The following is a 6,085-nucleotide window of genomic DNA, read 5'->3' as shown; positions in this document are numbered from 1 at the left end:
GAGGGGAGAAAAAAACTGGGAGCCGGGAGGGAGGGCTGGGTTATGAGCACACTTGATGATGATGTGGGTTAGGGTGCCTGATTGAGGTCAAAATTTACTATCTGCGGGGTGTTGGGTTTCCTTATTTTGCAGCGCTCTCCTTCTTGACCAATCGGAAAATTTAGTTGCGTACAGAGAAGCCGCAAAGTTTGTGACAAGTGTGTGGCGCCCCCCATCCCTGATATTCGTTGGCCGCTAAGTTCAGTGGCCCCACCAGGCTCGGTGGGCAACCTTGTGTGTGGCCGGGCAATAAACACCTCCGAGCACGGCTGCTCGGGAGTCAGTCACCGTCACCACCAGCACGCTGCATGTCGTCTCTCGGCTGGAGGGTACCCCTACCCTCCCAGGTTCACGAACGCGGGACTAAATCGTGACACTGGCGACGAGGATGGGATTCGTCGCCACTGACGCCACTCGTCGCCACTGACACTGGCGACGAGGGAAGAAGCCCGCGGAGCGGCCGAAGCCACCGTGAACGCCGCCACCGAGAACGCCGAGACACCGCCCCCTCAAGCCAGCCGCCATTACGCCATGCCGCTGTACGGGAGGCTCGAGCCGTTCGAGGGTGAAGGGTCCGCCTGGCCGGTCTACGAGGAGCAAGTCGGCGTGTTTTTCCGGGCGAACGACACACCCGAGGCAAAACAGGGCGACATCTTCCTGGCCAGCTGCGGGACCCGCGTCTTCGCTCTCCTGCTCGACCTGCTCAAGCCGGCCACGCCGCACGAGAAGTCGCTGGGTGAGCTGCTCGCGACGCTACGCTCGCACTACAGCCCGGCTCCGTCGACGCTAATGGAGCGTTTTCGCTTCAATAACCGGAGCCGCCGAGACGGAGAGACGCTCGGGCAGTTCGTCGCAGCGCTGCGAGGGTTGGCGAGCGGCTGCGCCTTCGGGGAGCAGCTCGACTCGCTGCTCCGGGACCGTTTCGTCTGCGGCATCAACGACCCCGCCATGCAGACGCGACTCCTGGAGCTTCCCGACCCCTCGCTGGACGACGCCGTGAAGGCAGCGCTGGCGATGGAGGCTGCGGCCAAGGACGCGGGCGAGCTAGCGCGTGCGGCCGGCGCACCGTCGGCGGAGGCGGCGGTGAACAAGATGGCGGCACGGCATGGCAGGTGCGTTCGCTGCGGTGGTGACCACCCCCCCTCCCAGTGCCAGTTCGCGCAAGCGGAGTGCTTTGCGTGCGGAAGAACTGGGCACATTGCTCGGGCGTGCCGAGGGGGGACGACGGCGGACGGACGGAAGCAGCAGCCGGCGTCGAGCACATGTTCCGCGCCAGCCCACGGCCAAGGAAGTCGGCGCAAGGGTAGGCGGCGGCGTGCGGCAGCAGCTTCGGGTGCCGCGGCTAGGCTTCACGTCGTGACCGAGCACCCGCAGATTTTCGACATGTGGCACGCGGGCACAGTGCAGCCGTCGGTGCCACCATACATGCTGACCGTCGAAGTCTGCGGGCGCCCCATCTCCATGGAGCTGGACGCAGGGGCCAGTGTGTCGGTCATGGCCGGGAAAGCCTTCAAGCGCACCTTCCCTGGCGTGGCCGTCGAGGCGTCGGGCGTCATGCTGCGCAGCTACTCCGGACAGCTCGCCCAAGTCGAGGGTCAAGCCCAGGTCAGCGTCCGCCTTGGCGACAGGGAGGCCACCCTTCCCCTGTACCTGACCAAGGGGCCGTCACCGACGCTGCTGGGCCGGAACTGGATCCAGGCGTTGGGCGTGAGGCTGCCGGAGTACCAGGAAGCAGTGCATGCAGTGGCAGACGTCCCCGGCCTCCTGACCAAGTTCGAGGCCCTGTTCCAGCCCGGGGTGGGCACATTCACCGGCACGGCGGCAAGCATTGAGGTGCCAGAGGGAGCACTGCCCCGTCCAGCCCGACTTCATGGACGGCGTCATCGAGCAGCTGCTGCACCGGCGAGAGGCCGGCACCAACGGCGGCGGGGTGCTGGGCACCAACGGCCGCCTGCTGCACCTGGTGGTGCTGGGTGCCAGGGCCAGCGCCCAGCAGGTGGCACAGGCTATGCGGCAGGTGCTCCCGCAGGGTTTCCGGCTCGACGACAAGGCCCAGTACGCGCTGGACTTCAGTATCATCGGCGGCGACGTGGGCCTGCCGCACAACTCGTTCCGCACGGAGCCCCTGCCCCAGGGCTGCCTGTGCGTGTACGCCAGCCAGCTGGGGCTGGAGTACATCCGCGAGAGCCTCGAGAAGACCCTGCTGGCCAACCTGGAGCAGGAGGACCAGCTGCCCTTCCACAGCCTGCCCCTGGTCATGGTGTTTGCGGGCCAGGGGGACTTCCTGCGCGAGGAGGGCATCAACCGGGCCAAGAGCCCGCAGTGCCCCTTCGTGGACGACGGCGGCGGCCTGGACCCCGTGCGGCTGGAGCAGGCGCTGCCCGCGGTCGCGGGGCCCCGGCCGGACCTGCGGCTGATACTGTGCATGGTGTGCGGGGACCCGTACGCGCCCGAGCAGGTGCTGGCGCAGCCGGGCTGCCAGGCCGCGGGCCCGCTGCACTACCTCAGCCTGGACTCCTTCAAGGGGAGCCAGCTTCACCGACCGCTGCCAGCACAGCACCAGGGGCTGGTGCTGCTCGCGCCACTGTGGCACCACGCGCAAGTCCTTCGACACCAGGAAAGCTGACAGGTGGTGCGAGTGTGACACAGGTGGCACCCAATGCTGCCACACCTGCATCGACACCTGTGCCCAGGCGGAGTGCGAGACTGCGGAGACCTCCGGACCGGTACTCGCCGGGGGGACAGGTGTTGTTTTGTGTTTGTGTAGGACAAACAAACTTGGGGGTGAGGGGTGTGACAAGTGTGTGGCGCCCCCCATCCCTGATATTCGTTGGCCGCTAAGTTCAGTGGCCCCACCAGGCTCGGTGGGCAACCTTGTGTGTGGCCGGGCAATAAACACCTCCGAGCACGGCTGCTCGGGAGTCAGTCACCGTCACCACCAGCACGCTGCATGTCGTCTCTCGGCTGGAGGGTACCCCTACCCTCCCAGGTTCACAAACGCGGGACTAGATCGTGACAAAGTTCTTAGCTGACGACAAAATAAATGGTATAATAAAATGTCTCTCCTTACGCACGTTTTGCCCTTCTAGGTTGTTTCTGGCGCAAGATTGACAGTTCGTACTATATATTTAATAAACAATTGTCTCTGGCATTTTTTGTATTCGTCCAAGGGTTTTCAAAACAAGTATTTATATCAGGTAAGAGCAAGCAATAGCACTGAAAGAAAAAAAAAGCGATCAATTGGTTTGATGCGAAGAAAATTTGGTAGCATTCTTCAATACCTCCATTTCCTTTGTGCTACTTTCTGCAGCCTTGGAGTACCAGCAAAACATACCGCTGCTTGTGAGGTTACCAAGCTACTATCTTTACTAGAAAGCTATCGCCACCTCCTGTCACTGAAGTGTCATTAGCAAAAAGTTACTATCGCCACAATGTTTCCCTATGACCAGTGCGCCATTATATAGCCGACCGGTTCTCCCTTTCTTACCGCCGCTATGTTAGCAAATGGAAGGTACACGCTTGACAGGTGGAGGCTGACGCAATATGCTGGGCACTTTTCGACTTCTGGCCCTGCTAATGCTCTCGCGTTTGAAGATAAAGCGCCGTTGAAACGCCAGGCCGGGGAAGGCAAAGTGTTCGTGTGAACTCGACGAGAGTAGTTTCTTTGTGTTTGAGTAGGCGAGGATGACGAGGCGAGAGTGATTGACTCAGGGCGCGGTAACGCTGTGTGATGTCTTGAAAAGGCACCAGGGGTGGAGTGTCCAAATCGTCATCGGTAGCCTCAGAAGAAAAAAACGCAGGCCTTATTGTGGGAATACTTGTTGCCCTCCAGTGAAGTGTGACAAGGTCAATGTTCCGGGTGAGGTTAGATGGCTGAGTAGCTGGACGGTTGTTGTTACCACCTTACCCGACAAGAAGCTACGGCAGGCGGCGTGGGAGCACTGGGATCGGGAACCTTGTTTGGGTGATTACCAGAGCTAAAGCGAATTCTTTGGTGACCCAGGTGAAGGAGGCGTCGAGGGGGACGTAATCTTATCTTAAATAGTGACCACTGCCAGATGTCGAGACGAGATGGGGTAGAAGCGTGCATCTGTTTATGAGATGCTGGAGGGCTTGCCAAATGCCCTTTGGAGGGTTTGGCTACTAGCATATGACGTCTGTCTGAGTGTCTGAGTGTAGTGCGGAATGCATATTTTTGGGTATAGGGTGAGCAGGGCACGAATGAGTCGTGTGGGCTTCGGTTTCTTCATGACCCGGTGTAAGTTAGAAATTCGGTGGAGCATATGGGAAACTTGATTAAAGGCTTAGAGATCAGCGATGTAGGTTGTTGCCAGTGTTGCCCTCAATAGTCAAGCCAACAATACAGAGTGAAAATCAAGAGTGACTTCAATGGTTTTGCGAATAGAGGCTGGAGGATGCTTCCGAACAATGTTGAGGTCACATTTCTGAGGCCCACTGAGGAGGCGTATTGGTTGGCAACATCTGTAACATGTGCCCTGCCAGATGATAATGTCTTCAGCGTGCAGGGCATGATGGACGCCGAGAAACGCGTGGAGTGTTTTTTTTTTTTTTTGCCTGCGCTGAGAAGCCCTATGGGTGGTGCGTGATCACCTCTTTGTAGTCACATGGTGGCGAGCTTTTGCTCGAAGGGAGTAATTTTGGGGATTGCTGCCCCCTTGGCGCGCTTTCATGGCATGGCTGAGTCCGCATGTGATTGCGCGTCCGTAGATTGGCCCTGCAGACTTCGGTCTGAGAGGAGCATTGGCTGCCTCCTCGGTGCACCTTCAGGGCGTTGCTGAGCCGCACGTAGGTGGTTTGCAGGGTTCGGACATGAGTTGAATACTGTCGCAGGGGCACCGGGAGGGCCATGCTCACGCAAGATGGTCAATACTGTTGCTGAGGCCTGCCGGGGTCAGGCAGTGTGCGTGGACTGTGCTCGGACAGTGGTTGCCATTTTGGCCCATACATCTTGCCATTCAGTAGGGAGATACCGCGGATGCACCGGCTACATCAATCACCTCGTTTTTTTGTACCACATAATTTTTTTCCGGTTAATTTTGACTCCCAGTTCCCACCCTGCCGTTTTCCTTTCGATGGTCAGCCCCTCTTGGCTTGCCCACTCGGAGATGCGCCTTTCTACAGGGGATGTGGTAGGCAGAGGGCTATCGTATGTTAGTATTATTTCGAAGAGCAGTGGCTTGTTTCCATCCAGTTCTAGAGCACCAACATGTATAGTTGGTGTGAGGAACAAGACGGGTCAATGGATGCAGGAAGAAGGTTGCAGTGTACTTGCTTCGAGCAGCCCTTGGGCTCTCACCTCACTGGTCCGGCTCACACTTTGCTGGTGTGCGCGACGGTTCAGTGGGGTGCTGCTGCTCTACGGTAGTTGCATCGGATGAAGTGCCATGCTTTCGGTGATTTAGTGAGCTATCGGCTGCCTAAGCGGAAAGGTCCGTTGCGACTTTGAATTGAAGGACTCTGACTGTCGAGTGGGGTGCAGCGAGTTCAATGTCAAGTGGTTTAGGTCGACTGATTATGGACTGTGAAGTGAGTTTTCTGCCCCCTGGAAACAACGCCTTAACTGTGGTGTTTCTCCTTGCCAGACGTGTGTGGGACTCGTTGTGGTTCGTCATCTTAAAAACAGAGACTTGAGCAGTGCTCGTGCGGAAAGTGAGCTGTGGGCACTGGATTGCTGCATCTACATGTGTGGGGGAATTCGGATGGCTGCCTGGAAACTGTGAACTTTGCCGTTGGTCAACGGTGACTTGTGAAATTGGGACCTTTTGTGCAAAAAGTATTTTTTTTTTATCAGGGAAGGGTCTGGAACTGTGTGGAACTATGTATAAGGTGTTGAGTGGGAACTCGGTTACGGCTCTGTATGGGGCTTGCATAGTAGCATAACTGGTTTTGGAAGAAGGGGACTTCTCGGGGGGGGGGGGGGGGGATGGTGGTGGGGTTGGTGGATTTGTATGGATTGCTTGTATGAGGCGCCTTTCCTCATTCCACTCGTTAATAAATCTCTGTTAGTGCTGGGTGGGGCTGTTCT

Source organism: Haemaphysalis longicornis, unplaced genomic scaffold, assembly GCF_048455015.1.
Source record: "Haemaphysalis longicornis isolate Haplotype H1 unplaced genomic scaffold, Haemaphysalis longicornis Haplotype H1 scaffold_1, whole genome shotgun sequence".
In the NCBI taxonomy this organism is placed as follows: domain Eukaryota; kingdom Metazoa; phylum Arthropoda; class Arachnida; order Ixodida; family Ixodidae; genus Haemaphysalis; species Haemaphysalis longicornis.
Note: the sequence above shows the minus strand (reverse complement) of the source record.